This window comes from Anomaloglossus baeobatrachus, chromosome 6 (assembly GCF_048569485.1).
Source record: "Anomaloglossus baeobatrachus isolate aAnoBae1 chromosome 6, aAnoBae1.hap1, whole genome shotgun sequence".
Lineage (NCBI taxonomy): Eukaryota > Metazoa > Chordata > Amphibia > Anura > Aromobatidae > Anomaloglossus > Anomaloglossus baeobatrachus.
In genome coordinates this window covers 426,895,573-426,911,223 of record NC_134358.1, presented here as the reverse complement: position 1 = coordinate 426,911,223, position 15,651 = coordinate 426,895,573, and positions in this window count along the sequence as shown.

Below are 15,651 nucleotides of genomic sequence, written 5' to 3'. Positions count from 1 at the left end.
CCACCTCGCTCTCTTCTCCCCCCCTCGCTCTCTTCTCCCCCCTCGCTCTCTTCTCCCCCCCTCGCTCTCTTCTCCCCCCTCGCTCTCTTCTCCCCCCTCGCTCTCTTCTCCCCCCTCGTTCTCTTCTCCCCCCTCGCTCTCCTCTCCCCCCCTCTCTCTTCCCCCCTCTCTCTCTTCTCTCCCCCCTCGCTCTCTTCTCTCCCCCTCGCTCTCTTCTCTCCCCCTCGCTCTCTTCTCTCCCCCTCGCTCTCTTCTCTCCCCCTCGCTCTCTTCTCCCCCCCTCGCTCTCTTCTCCCCCCTCGCTCTCTTCTCCCCCCTCGCTCTCTTCTCCCCCCTCGCTCTCTTTTCCCCCCTCGCTCTCTTCTCCCCCCCTCTCTCTCTTCTCCCCCCTCTCTCTCTTCTCCCCCCCTCTCTCTCTTCTCCCCCCCTCTCTCTTCCCCCCTCTCTCTCTCTTCTCCCCCCTCTCTCTCTCTTCTCCCCCCTCTCTCTTCTCCCCCCCCCCTCTCTCTACTCTCTCCCCTCTCTCTCTTCTCCCCCCCCTCTCTCTACTCTCCCCCCTTCTCTCTCTTCTCCCCCCCTCTCTCTCTTCTCCCCCCTCTCTCTCTTCTCCCCCCCTCTCTCTCTTCTCCCCACCCTCTCTCTCTTCTCCCCACCCTCTCTCTCTTCTCCCCCCTCTCTCTCTTCTCCCCCCCGCTCGCTCTCTTCTCCCCCCCGCTCGCTCTCTTCTCCCCCCCGCTCGCTCTCTTTTCCTCGCTCTCTCCTGGCATGGTCAGTACAGAAATCTCTCCATCGTGGAGGGGTGAGAGGGAGTAATAAACATGGAGTCCCTACTGTGTCTGTGTATTTATTTCTAATAAAGTATTTTTCTCTGTGTGATGTCTTTTTTTTTTTTTAAAACCCTTTGTTGGAAATTCTTAATGGCCAGGTTAAACTTGGCCTGACATTAAGAATCTCGGGCTTTATACCAGCTTGTAAAACATAGCTGGTATTAACCCCTTATTACCCAGCGTGCCACCTGCCACCAGGGCCACTGGAAGAGTTGGATACAGCGCCTGAAGATGGCGCTTCTATGAAAGCGCCAATTTCTGGGGCAGCTGTGGACTGCAATTCGCAGTGGGGGGCCCAGAAAGTTTGGGCACCCTGCACTGTGGATTCCAATCCCCAGCTGCCTAGTTGTACCTGGCTGGACTCAAAAATTTGGTGAAACCCACATCTTTTTTTTTTTTTTTTTTTTAATTATTTCATGAAATTCATGAAAAAAAAGGGCTTCTCTATATTTTTGGTTCCCAGCCGGGTACAACTAGGCAGCTGGGGGTTGGGGGCAGCCCGTAGCTGCCTGCTGTACCTGGCTAGCATACAAAAATATGGCGAAGCCACGTCATTTTCTTAAAAACGTTTTCAGGGAAAAACCTTTATAAAAAAAAAATGCTTCCCTGCATTTCTATTGCCAGTGAAAGTAACACCAAGCAGCGGGGGCTAGCAGCCAGTAGCTGCTTTGGTTACCCTTAACAATAGAAAATGCAGCGGGAGCCCACAAACAATGTGATTTTTTTGTTTTTTTATTTTTAATGAATTTTTTAAAAAAAAAATCGGCATGGGCTTCGCCCATCGAGCACCAGAGCATTTTACTTCTCATTCATCCCAAGTAATCAGATGACTCCAGTGTCGGCCGATTACTTGTTCTGTGTCCCCCTGCATCCATCGCAGCGTGTACAGGCTGTGAGGTCAGCGGAGTGGAGACAGTGACATGCTCTGCTCTGACACATAGTGTGCTGCATGTCACTATCTTTCTCCACTCTGGCACTTGTTGTGGAGGTGACCGGATGCTACATGTCACTAACTATCTCCACTATGGGACTTGTTGTGCAGGTGAGAGTGTATACAGTTGGTACTATGCAGCAGAAATCACAGAGTGGGGCAGTTAGTGACATGTATCATCCGGTCACCTGCACAACAAGTCCCAGAGTGGATACTGTGACATGCAGCACACTATGTGTCAGAGCAGAGCATGTCACCAACTTGCTCTGCTCTGTCACCTGCGGTGCTGCATGTCACGTTTTTGCCGCGATTTGGTGCCTTTTTTGCTGCGTTTTTGCTCACTGCGTTTTTAATCAGTGCACAATGCCATTAATGATTGTTGATGAAAAAAAAAAAAAGGTCTGATGTCATTTCCTTATTCAAAATGTTGATTGTATGCAGGAGAGCAGACAACAGCTGCAGAACTACAAGGCTCAGCATCCTCCATTCACTAGTGTATGCAGGAGAGCAGACAGCAGCTGCAGAACTACAAGGCTCAGCATCCTCCATCCAGGACTGTATGCAGTTTTTTACCCAAAAAGAAAAAAAAAATGACATGGGCTTCGCCATATTTTTGTATGCTAGCCGGGTACAGCAGGCAGGTACGGGCTGCCCCCAACCCCCAGCTGCCTATTTGTACCCGGCTGGGAACCAAAAATATAGAGAAGCCCTTTTTTTTTTTAATTATTTCATGAATTTCATGAAATAATTTTAAAAAAAAATGACGTGAGCTTCGCCTAATTTTAGTGTCCAGCCGGGTACAACTAGGCAGCTGGGGATTGGAATCCACAGTGAAGGGTGCCCAAGCTTTCTGGGCACCCCCACTGCGAATTGCAGTCCGCAGCCGCCCTAGAAAATGTCGCTTTCATAGAAGCACCATCTTCTGGAGCTGTACCCAACTCTTCCAGCTGCCCTGATGCCGGGTGGCTAGCTGGGTAATAATGGGGTTAGGGCTAGCTGTATATTATCAGCTAGCCCTAAGCCCGAAATTTATGGTGTCACGCCAATATTAGACATGGCCACCATGAATTTCTAGTAATGATAAAAAAAAAAACCACAACACACAGAAAATTTTTTTTATTAGAAATAAAACACAACACAATTAGTGACTCCATCTTTATTGAAATAAACCCTCCTCCGCAGTAATCCTGGGTTAGGGTCCCGCGCCGTCCAATCAGGATCCAATATCATCTGATCGGTTTGCTGGAAGGCAAAGCGATCAGATGATGTGTCAGATTAAATTACGTGAATCACATGACACATCAGCTGATTGTATAAAAGCCGATTATACAATCAGCTGAAGCATCAGTGCAAAAAAAAAAAATAAATAAATAAATACGTCTGTGCTGATTACCGGCAGCTCCTGCAGGGGAGTCTGATCCTGGCCCATCACTGCAGGAGCTGCCGGTAATCAGCTGATGAAGTCCCCTGACGGCAGGATCAGCTGATAGCCGGCCGGGCGCGAAGAAGCTGGCGACACCACGAGAATCGATCAGCTGATGCGTCAGGTGACTGCATCAGGTGATCCACCGCCAGGTACTGCAAGCTTCGTACGTGCCCCGGGGAGACTGCACACAGCCAGAGCGGCGGGACCGAGACAGGGGCTGGAAGCAGGCATGGCACCGGGACCCTGCAGACAGGTGAGTATGACATACACACACACATACACACTGTATATATACACACACACACTGTATATACACACACACACTGTATATACGCACACACACTGTATATACACACATACACTGTATATACGCGCACACACTGTATATACACACATACACTGTATATACGCGCACACACACTTTCTTCCCCTGGCTGTGTATAGCTGCTGCTGTCTCTGTATGATTGATCTCAGTGCACATCCACTGGGAAGAGGCAGGGAGGAGGGTTTGGGTGGAAGCAGAGTGGGTGTATTAGACACAGTGGGTGTGTTAGATAAGCTAGACACCGCCCTAGAGCCACAAAGAATTCTGGGACTTGTAGGAACTGAACACAGGAAGTCAGAGGAGAGATTAACCCCATCAGAGCTGGAGCCAGCAATGACCGAGTGCTGCTAGTGCACAATAAAAGGTAATTTTGCTGAAAAAACATAATAGATGTGTTGAGGGGCACATATTAGCAAGATTTATCAGAGAAAAAAAAATCAGTTTTGGTAACTGGACAACTTCTTTAACATCTTTATCTTTATGTTTGAAACCTGAATTGCGGGAAAAGTTTTAAAAATTCAAGGGAGCCGAATACTTTTGCAAGGCACTGTATGTACAAAGTAATGGACCCTTAAAACCAAGGAAAGGAAGCGTATCCTACCATTTTTGCACCCAGATGAATAATTCATATATAATAGGTAACTAGCACATTCACCAGCAATCAATTACAAATGATCTAATTAGTGATTGTCTCATTCAAAAGAGTGACTGTTTCTGAACATGCTGGATAAGTGTTAAATAAACCTTATATATAAGTGAAGGTGCCTATGGCAGTAAAATACGCGCCATGGGTAAATGCTGAACGTGGATAAAGTGCTTAATGTTATCATAAAAATAGATGTAAAAAGGATACCAAATAGAGAGATGTTGGCATAAAGGAAAAAGTGGGTATGAAACGGTTACATAATAACCTGAGGTTTAGAACAATAATAGAGATTAGGTAAGATGCCTACAACAATGAAAAGGATATATTGGCAAAGTTACATCCAAATTAAGTCACATCCAAATTAATGGTCCCTAGTTTTAATTATGTAATGCAATGTTAATAGAGGGCTCATTAAAAGATGCAGTAGCTAATATGTCTAAATAGTTACTACATATGGTAAATGCCTGGATGCCAATGAGGTTCTTAGGCTGACTAAAACAAAAACAAAAATACCAAGATATAAAGAAAAAGGTTCTATGAAGAGGTTGCAAGACAGGCTGCTATGTAGCAGGGTAAAGTCAGATACATTAAGGGGTTAAGTTGTCAATAAATAAACATGTTGCCAAATATTTGTGAGCCCACCAGGAAAAGCCCCCTGAAGCGCGTTTCATGTTTCTTCTTCAGATGGAGTCACACAGGTGGAAATAGTCTTCAACTTTATTGTGCATATGGTTACAGTTTCTCTAGACTACAGAACTGTATACTGTTTCATGGGTTTGCTATGCAGTAGTAAGGAGTATACTGTGGAGATAAACAATATTTCAATAAAACTAGAACTTGTAGATTTCACATGGTCTATGGCCTGCTTAACAATCTGATGTATAATACAGAAGTCTAATGGTGCTCCACTTCCCTAGAAAACTTAAAGGGGTTGTCCACTACTAGAACAACTCTTTTTGATTAAATGTTTCTTCCAGGTAAAATTATAAAGACTGTACTCACCTCCCATACCAGTGCCATTCCAGCGATGTCTGGGATCCCTGTGCGGGGCTTATGCGGGGTTATGATGTCACACAAGCCCTGTGTCCAATCAGCGCTGGTTTCCTTCTCCCTGTCTTCGTACCACACAAGTAATCAACAGGAAGTGAGTGGAAGCTGCTGTGCTCACTTGCTGTAGATTAACTTGTTTGGTCCAAGGGCAGCAAGACAAAAGCCGGATGGACACGGGGCTCATGTGATGTTACAACCCCACATGAGCCCCGGCACCGTGATCCCGGACAATGCTGAAAGGGCACCGGTACGGCAGGTGAGTAAAGTCTTTATAATTTTACCTGAGAGAAAAATGTGGTTCCTGCAGCTTTACATCTCCACACCTCATACTCGCCCCTTTCTTGCAGATAATTGTCTTCAACAGCAATGTTTTGAATCTTTTATTATAAAAATGATAAAAGCATGCTGGATTTTTTTATTGTTTTCTTCTTAAACACAAGAATTGTGGAGCAGTACTGCAGGAAATATATGTTGTAAACTTCTTGTAGTTTTGCCTATTGATGTTTTAAGCAGGTATGAAAAACATACAGCAAAGTAAGAATGCTATCAAAATTGAAGGATTAATTGTTTATTTGTACCAATTAACCAAATGCAAAGTGAATGAAAAAACGAGAAGTCTAAATCAATTCAATATTTGGTGTGACCACTCTTTGCCATCAAAACAGCATTAATTCTTCAAGTTACACTTGCAGAAAGTCAAGAATGTTGGAAAATTATAGTCAAAAACATGAGTAACCAATTCTACTAAACAGGTGGAAATGATCATCATTTTCATATGTAAGCTGAAACAGTAAGGCTAGTTTCACACTTGCGTTGAACGGCATTGCGTTGCGTGACGGATGCAACGGATGCGTTGCATATAATGGCACAACGGATACAACGGCTCATACAAAACAACGGAAAACTTTTTTTTAATTTATTTATTTATTTTTCTTCTTTACAGTTTTACCGGCGGCAGACTATTGTGAACAATGAGCTGATCACCCGGCGGCCGGGCGCTCAGCTGAGAGCTCTCAATAGCCGGCGGCTGGGCGTTCAGCTGAGCGCTGTCACATGCTGGTGGCCAGGCGCTCAGCTGAGAGCTCTCACATGCCGGCGGCCGGGCGATCAGCTGAGAGCTCTCACATGCTGGCGGCCGGGTGATCAGCTGAGAGCTCTCACATGCCGGCGGCCGGGCGCTCAGCTGAGAGCTCTCAATAGCCGTCGGCCGGGCGCTCAGCTGAGCGCTGTCACATGCCGGTGGCCAGGCGCTCAGCTAAGAGCTCTCACATGCCGGCGGCCGGGCGATCAGCTGAGAGCTCTCACATGCTGGCGGCCGGGTGATCAGCTGAGAGCTCTCACATGCCGGCGGCCGGGCGCTCAGCTGAGAGCTCTCAATAGCCAGCGGCCGGGCGCTCAGCTGAGCGCTCTCACATGCCGGCAGCCGAGTGCTCAGCTGAGAGCTCTCACATGCCGGCGGCCGGGTGCTCAGCTGAGCGCTCTCACATGCCGGCGGCCGGGCGCTCAGCTGAACGTTCGGCCACCAAGAAACAAAATAAAGCTTCTGGGATTAAAAAAAAAAAAAAAAGAGCATGCGCAGTGAAAAATAAAGGTATCCGCCGCTCAAAAAAACATTACATGCTGCGTTCCTTCCGCCCGACGCAGCGCCAAAATAACGACGCTACGTCGTCCAGCGGATGCAACGCTGACACTTGCGTTACAGTGCGTTGTCCATACAAGTCTATGGAGAATAGCGCAGGGCGTTAACGGGCTGCGCTATTCTCCATAGTGATGGACTGCGCTGAACGCAAGTGTGAAAGTACCCTTATTCAGTAAAAACAGAGGCAACAGGTGGTAGGCTTAAAACTGGGTGAGGAACTGCCAAACTCTGCTACAGAGGTGAGGTTGTGGAAGAAAGATTCAGGTCACAGGTCATACACAATGGCAAGACTAAGCACAGCAACAGGAAGCATCGTAGTTATACTGTATTATTAGCAAAACTTTACCCAGGCAAAGAGTTCAAAGCAGACTGGTTTCAAGATGTGCTGATCAAGTTCTTTTGAAGAAGCACCAAGAAATGGACAACATTGATGATTCGAGACTCAGTGATTGACCAATGAATCTTAAGGGTGCTTTACACGAGACGAGCTATCGTGCGATGCATCGTCGGGGTCATGGTTTTCGTGACGCACATCCGGCATCGTTCACGACGTCGTCTCGTGTAACACCTCTGAGCGATGCAGTATCGCTCACAAATCGTGAGTCGTGTACTTGTCGCTCAATTTCAAAATATTGTTTATTTAAAATGGCGCTGGTTGTTTATCGTACCCGGGGCAGCACACATCGCTCCGTGTGACACCCCGGGAATGATGAACTCAGCATACCTGCGTCCCGTGGCACCCGCCGGCTATGCGGAAGGAAGGAGGTGGGCGGGATGTTTACGTCCCGCTCATCTCCGCCCCTCCGCTTCTATTGGCCGGCGGCTGTGTGACTTCGCTGTGACGCCGAACATCCCTCCCACTTCAGGAAGTGGACGTTCGTCGCCCACAGCGAGGTCATCTGGAAGGTAAGTACGTGTGACGGGGGTTAAACGAGTTTGTGCGCCACGGGCAGCGATTTGCCTGTGACGCAAAAACGACGGGGGCGGGTACGATCGCTCATGCTATTGCACGATAGATCGACTCGTGTAAAGTAGGCATTAGTGCAGCAGATGAAAGACACATTTTGCTTAGTTACTTCCCTTTGAAATCAGAAAATGCTATAAGCTCAGAACTGGCAGCAATTATTGGAGCCCAGCTATGCCCATCTACTGCTCTGGCCACAAGTAGACGTCATGGAAGAATTTCAACCAAAATGCCATATACACTTAGGTCCAGAAATATTTGGACAGTGACACAATTTTTGCGAGTTGGGCTCTGCATGCCACCACATTGGATTTGAAATGAAATCTCTACAACAGAATTCAAGTGCAGATTCTCACGTTTAATTTGAAGGTTTGAACAAAAATATCTGATAGAAATTGTAGGAATTGTACACATTTCTTTACAAACACTCCACATTTTAGGAGGTCAAAAGTAATTGGACAAATAAACCAAACCCAAACAAAATATTTTTATTTTCAATATTTTGTTGCGAATCCTTTGAAGGCAATCACTGCCTTAAGTCTGGAACCCATGGACATCACCAAACGCTGGGTTTCCTCCTTCTTAATGCTTTGCCAGGCCTTTACAGCCGCAGCCTTCAGGTCTTGCTTGTTTGTGGGTCTTTCCGTCTTAAGTCTGGATTTGAGCAAGTGAAATGCATGCTCAATTGGGTTAAGATCTGGTGATTGACTTGGCTATTGCAGAATGTTCCACTTTTTTGCCCTCATGAACTCCTGGGTAGCTTTGGCTGCATGCTTGGGGTCATTGTCCATCTGTACTATGAAGCGCCGTCCGATCAACTTTGCGGCATTTGGCTGAATCTGGGCTGAAAGTATATCCCGGTACACTTCAGAATTCATCCGGCTACTCTTGTCTGCTGTTATGTCATCAATAAACACAAGTGACCCAGTGCCATTGAAAGCCATGCATGCCCATGCCATCACGTTGCCTCAACCATGTTTTACAGAGGATGTGGTGTGCCTTGGATCATGTGCCGTTCCCTTTCTTCTCCAAACTTTTTTCTTCCCATCATTCTGGTACAGGTTGATCTTTGTCTCATCTGTCCATAGAATACTTTTCCAGAACTGAGCTGGCTTCATGAGGTGTTTTTCAGCAAATTTAACTCTGGCCTGTCTATTTTTGGAATTGATGAATGGTTTGCATCTAGATGTGAACCCTTTGTATTTACTTTCATGGAGTCTTCTCTTTACTGTTGACTTAGAGACAGATACACCTACTTCACTGAGAGTGTTCTGGACTTCAGTTGATGTTGTGAACGGGTTCTTCTTCACCAAAGAAAGTATGCGGCGATCAGCCACCACTGTTGTCATCCGTGGACGCCCAGGCCTTTTTGAGTTCCCAAGCTCACCAGTCAATTCCTTTTTTCTCAGAATGTACCCGACTGTTGATTTTGCTACTCCAAGCATATCTGCTATCTCTCTGATGGATTTTTTCTTTTTTTTCAGCCTCAGGATGTTCTGCTTCACCTCAATTGAGAGTTCCTTAGACCGCATGTTGTCTGGTCACAGCAACAGTTTCCAAATGCAAAACCACACACCTGTAATCAACCCCAGACCTTTTAACTACTTCATTGATTATAGGTTAACAAGGGAGACGCCTTCAGAGTTAATTGCAGCCCTTAGAGTCCCTTGTCCAATTACTTTTGGTCCCTTGAAAAAGAGGAGGCTATGCATTACAGAGCTATGATTCCTAAACCCTTTCTCCGATTTGGATGTGAAAACTCTCATATTGCAGCTGGGAGTGTGCACTTTCAGCCCATATTATATATATAATTGTATTTCTGAACATGTTTTTGTAAACAGCTAAAATAACAAAACTTGTGTCACTGTCCAAATATTTCTGGACCTAACTGTATTGAGCATGAAAATGTGCCGCCCCGTGCTCGGCTGCAACCGAGCAGCTCGGGTCCAGACCTTCAGTGGGTGGCTCGAGGGTCTCCGGACCCAGGGGTCCTGCGGTCACTCTGACCAAAAAGGGGTTGGCGGTTTGGGGACGTAGGTGTACGGCCAGAGCCGTGTTTTAAGTTCGGGATGCCACCCACGGGGTGTGGTGAAGGTGGACACCACCGCTGCAGTTACAGGGCACCCAGGGGAGATGGGATGCAGCAAGTTGTTAACCCCTCCATTTGCAGGGATGGTGGCCCCGGGACCCGTTGGGGGTGTTTTGGCAGTGTAGGGAGATGGGCAGCTGGAGGGCACTGGTGTACTCACTATTAGAATGAAACACTCGAGTCTCTGGTAAACCAAGATGATGGTGGTGGGTACCCGCAGCCGGTTGCAGTCAGGTTCCCCCCCACCAGGTTGGTGGCCTCTGCCTTTCTCCTGCACCTGTTTGAGTTGTTGGACTACCTGCACTTGCAGCGTCAGGAGTCCACTCTCCAACTTGTGGATGTCGGAAGAGCCCGGTTGCCCGCAGACGCTGGCCCGTGGGATCTCTGAGCCTTGGCGGTGGCTTTCTATCCCCCTCGTTGGGCTGTTGTCTTCTATGAGGGACTTTGGGTGGGAAAGGACCTAAAGTCCAGACCGCAATGAGTTAATTAACTCAGTCCAGTAGTTTCTAGACCTCGTTTCAGGGTCTGAGTACCCCCATCTTGTGCTCCGGTTTCCGAGTCGGTTCCCCGTCGGTACCGGCGGACCACTACCCTGTCCCGGTCCACCACGGTTCCACCGAGTCGTCTTCCCGACTCCTGCAGACAGAGGCCTCCATATGCCTCCTAGCCAAAGGTGCCCGGACTCCAACCCTGGCACCTGTCAGTCTGTCACAAGCCTGACCTACAGGCCTGACCTCCTCTACTCATCTCTCAAAACTAACTCCTAACTCATCTGACTACTTTTCCCGCCTCAGGCTATCTGAACTCCTTGGTGGGCATGGCCAACTGCCTGGCTCTGCCCCCTGGTGTGTCCATCCAGCCCTGAGGGAGGTGACTAGGGTTTTATGTGGTTGGCTGGTGTTACCTAGTGAGGGGACTGGTGTTGTGTGGGGCACTATCTGTGACTACCTGACTTGTCCAGGGTATCACAAAAACAGGGCCAAGCAACATAGGAACTGAGTTGCAGAAAAGAAGTACCTGAATGTGAGAAGTGTAAAGAAGAAAAAAAGAGTCCTGGAATTGATGATATGACCCACACAGGGCCCTGATCTCAACATCATTGAGGTTTTCTGGGATTACATGAGGAGACAAAAAGATTTGCAAAAGCCTATATCCACAGAACTGTGGTCAATTCTTGAAGATGTTTGGAACAATCTTCTTGCCGAGTTCTTTCAATACTTGTGAGCAACTGTACCTAGAAGAACTCATGATGTTTTGAAGGCCAAGGGTGATAATACCAAATAATGATTTGATTTAGATTTTTTTTTTTTTTAATTAATTTTTTATTTTGTTAATTGAGAAAAGATAAACTATGAACACTTTTATTTTTTAATTTTTCTACAAGTACCTAAATCGTTATGGGACAGTACTGTATGAGCAAATCACATTATATTATTTTTGTTTGAATACCTAGAACAATAGAGAAATCTATTTTAACTACAACTATCACATGCCATCAAGGTAACCTGTTAGCTCCAAAAATGCTATTTTCCTTCAAAAATAATGGTATCTGTTATTAAATAGCATTAAAATCATGCCTGGCAGGCACATTGGAAGAGCAGCTACAGGGAGAAAATTAAGTTATATTCTCCCTGCAGTCTTCGGGGCAGGGCGTTGTTACTGTCTGTGCTCACAGTTGTCATGCTAGGTATAGGGAAGTACCATGCATACTCCAACAGGGAAGGGAAACCCTATGTCTAGGGAAAAGGGAGATTGTGACCCCTGACCAAACCTTCCGCTGGCCCTTGGCTCCCCTAACCACCCTAGAGAGGTTGTGCACCTAAGCACCAAGCAGGATATCTGACCCTGACCGACCCTAGAACTGGGCCCTAGATAGGGAACTAATGGGATGAATGCTAGTCAACCCAACTAAGCTCTAAAGAAGACAGAGGGAGCAGACACATGGGAAAGAATATGAACAACTTATCTCCAGGATGATTTAGGGAGAGGTACAGTAACAAACAATGTTTCTTCAGATGGATACAAGCCAACTGCTTGCATCCAAGGCCTGTATAGGTTTTTAACTCTATTACCAGCAAAGACCAAAGGGGAATGAGAGTATTTAAAGACACAAAGGGAAGTGCTGATGATTAGCAGCTTACAAGTGAAGATATCTGCAGGGTCCTAAAGGATAAGGGATTAACTACAAGGAGAGAAGAAGAGAATGTCTGGGAGCAGTTTGTGTAGGCAAACGCTGTGATCTTCTACAGCCTGACACATGACTGTCTGTCAAGCATGACACGCCTGGATGACTATACTGTGGGTGCACTATTATCACTCCTTTGCACACTAATTGACAGCTGCTGTGCACACACACACACACACACACACACACACACTCTGCAGAGCAGACTGTCAGTCAATGTACATGGAAGGTATTACAGTGCCCTCACTAAATTTTCTTCCTGCGGCCATGCTTCCAGGAAGGCAGACAGGCATGATTTAAATGCTATTTACTTGCAGATTATTAATAAATCTGCATGTAAATAGCTTTGTCGTGGCACGTTTCCTTTAAATATAAAATATCATGTTGAAGTAAATGTGTCACAGGAATGCCTCTGAATCTCTGTAAACAAATATAATTTTCTAAATAACGAAGGAATTTCAGAGTGGATTGAAAGTCGATGCATCACATGATATGAAAATTGTTCACATTTTCTACATTCTTCAGTCTTGAATAGGATTCTACATCAATAAAGAGAAGTAATGAGTAATTTGTGATATGGGGATGAAATTATGTTCTTTTTCCATGTCATTTAGAGGATACTTGAAGAATATTGGTTGTATTGCCACAGGGAAATTCAGCAATTTTCTAACAGGTTCGTTCAGACCTCAAGAGAGATTGCAGAGACTGATTTTTGAAGACTTCAAATGTGTGTGCTGAAAAAAATGAATTACATGCAACTTATATTAAAAAAAATCCTTTGTTCAGGAGAACAGAGTCAAAATACTGAATAACTAAAATTAAATTGTGTGTGGAATTCAATAAGTTAATAAAAAAATAAATAAATTCCACTTATAGTGGATAACACCATTTGCCCTTCCTGTCTCATATCACACTCTTTTCAGCCTATGGTTCCTGTCTCTAAAGAGGTTTAGATTCCAGAAAATAGTCTGTTTTTGTAAAGAAAAAAAAATATTTTTTGTCAAAATGTCTTTGGATGGTATTGTAAGCTCTTTTTTGTCCCATATATAAATTTGACTTGCAACTATTTAACACATGACTAGTTATGCAGATTCATGTCATGTCACTGCATTGTTACTTTTTTACTCCTAGTGCCAGAAAATCTTTTTCTTACTGTATACTACAAATACACCCTGTTCTCACATTCTCTAATAGCTCACTGTGTTATTAGGTTGATTCCTAGGGTCAGCCATAAAGAAGATTTCCCAAGATAAGAGATAAAACATGATCCAGCTCATTGATAGTGGTCTCTTAAGAAAATTGCCAAACCGCATCATGACAGTTGGAAGAATACAAAATAAATTCCATTAATCTTTTCAAAAGTTAAGTGGTGAACATCTAGGGAAAATATCTATTACAACTGATCCCTAACATTCTCATGGTGATGGACAAACCAGGGAAGATGTAAAATAAGAAATCCACAAAGCCCAAAACAGGCTAGTACTTGCCCTAGACCTGACACTGGTTTTTCCCTGTCTGAACGATAACTGAGCAAAGAAAAGAGCCCACCGGGCCTCTATGGTGTTTAGACACTTAGCAGCATCAATATATAGTAGGTTTTTATGATCGGTAAAGACTGTTACCTTATGCCTAGCTCCCTCCAACCAGTGTCTCCGTTCCTCAAAGGCTTTCTTAACTGCCAAAATCTCACGATCACCAATATCATAGTTAGATTTGGCTCAAGAGAACTTCTGAAAATAAAAAGCACAGGGACAAAGGTAACCATTCATTTCTGTGGAAAAAACGGCCCCCATTCATACAGCAAAAGCATCTACTTCAACCACAAAAGGCAGCTCAATATCAGCTTGACTGAGAACAGGAGCTTTAGAAAAGGTTATCTTGAGAGCAGAAATGCATTCTCTCCGTCAGCTGACCATAAAGAAAAGTCAGTCCCCCTACAAGCACTTATTTGCATAAGTTCACCTGTTTCTATCCCTCAGAAGTCTTTCCAGATGAATAGCAAGAAACATAGCAATCTCCTGGGGAGAAAAGACTGAGGACTAGAATTGTAAGCCACCCTGTCCTTGATCTAATCAGACAGAATCCCTGGCAGCACTGACTCCAAAAAGCAGGATCTTTCCAAGAGGTCTCCACAGCCCATCATCTAAACTCTGAGTAGAAGTCCTCCACTCTGCGATCTCCCTGAACTAATCCACAAATCTTGAACTCTGCAACAATGATCTTATCAGGATCATTATAAATTAAACTGAGAGCAGAGAGACATACCTCTACAAAGGCCAATTCTGGAGAATCCTCAGGCAAGGAAAAAACCCAAGCCTGTAGATCCCTAAGAAGCAAAGATAAAATAATACTTACTTGCTGACTCTTGGATCCAGAGGATACTGGACTTACATGGAAGAGTAACTTGATTGAAGTAGAAAAAACAGAGATCTTACTTCGGTCACCGTCAAAGCAATAAGGCATCTTTATCGTGGGTTCCAACGGCATGCACTGATGACGTTGATCAATGGTAATGGCCAAACATGCATCCTGTTGTTGGTCCCTAATTTCAGCATCCTCCATTGACAAGGCTTGTAGGTATGCGGCCAAGCACTAGATCCATAAGGAAGCCCCCACAATGCACCAAATGGGCTGGTTATAATGTTACAATTTAACCCTAGCACTCTCACAAGGATGGACAAAGCAGGGGAGATGTAAAACCAGAAATCCACAGATCCCAAAAAAGGCTAGTACTTTCCCTAGGCCTGACCTTGATTTCTCCCTGTCTGACATCGGAGGTTGGCACCCTTAGATCACATAATGGCGCCCTCCACTCATCGGCGGCTGACCCTGAGTGTCCTTGACTGCACCCTAAGCTATAAACCAAGTGTAACACAAAAACCATAATAAACATAAATGAAGTCCACTTCGGGAAAGGGTGAAATACTTGCCTAAGAATATGTTGTACAGGAATGATGGAATACAAGAACCCAAAAAGACTTGAGAATATGTGGAAACCCTTCCAAACCTATGTGAAACAAAATAAGAGATAAATTGGAGGGATTCACATAAACAAACTGCAGGGGAATAGCAAAAGCAATGTCTCAGTAAGAAAACCTTAACCAAGAAGCTGGGACTTCAGACAACTATCCATCCAGAAATATAGCCAGCACCGAAGCATGTGATTAGTAAGTATATATAGACCCTCGCAAAATAAGGAAAGCCAAAAAAGAAAGTGTGCACACCTGAATAGAAGTGAAACAAAAGACACATACCAGAAGATATAAAGACAAGAGACCCTTTAACAATGTGACCAACATAAAACAGGCTGTAGTAAAGCCAAGAGGGAAACCAACAAACAACCAGAGATCACCGAATCGAACTCTAGAGTTCATGACAATATCAGAGTCAACAAGTTAGCTGTTTATAAGGTCTATGAGTGTGGAGGTGGCTTGTATACTTCATAATAGTGAGATCATAGATGTCCATGCAAGCACTGTGCGACACACGTTACGCAAGTCTGGAATTTTGGATCAAGAATATGTGAAGAAGTTTCAACTTCAATATCGTCATAAAAAGCTTTGGCTTTA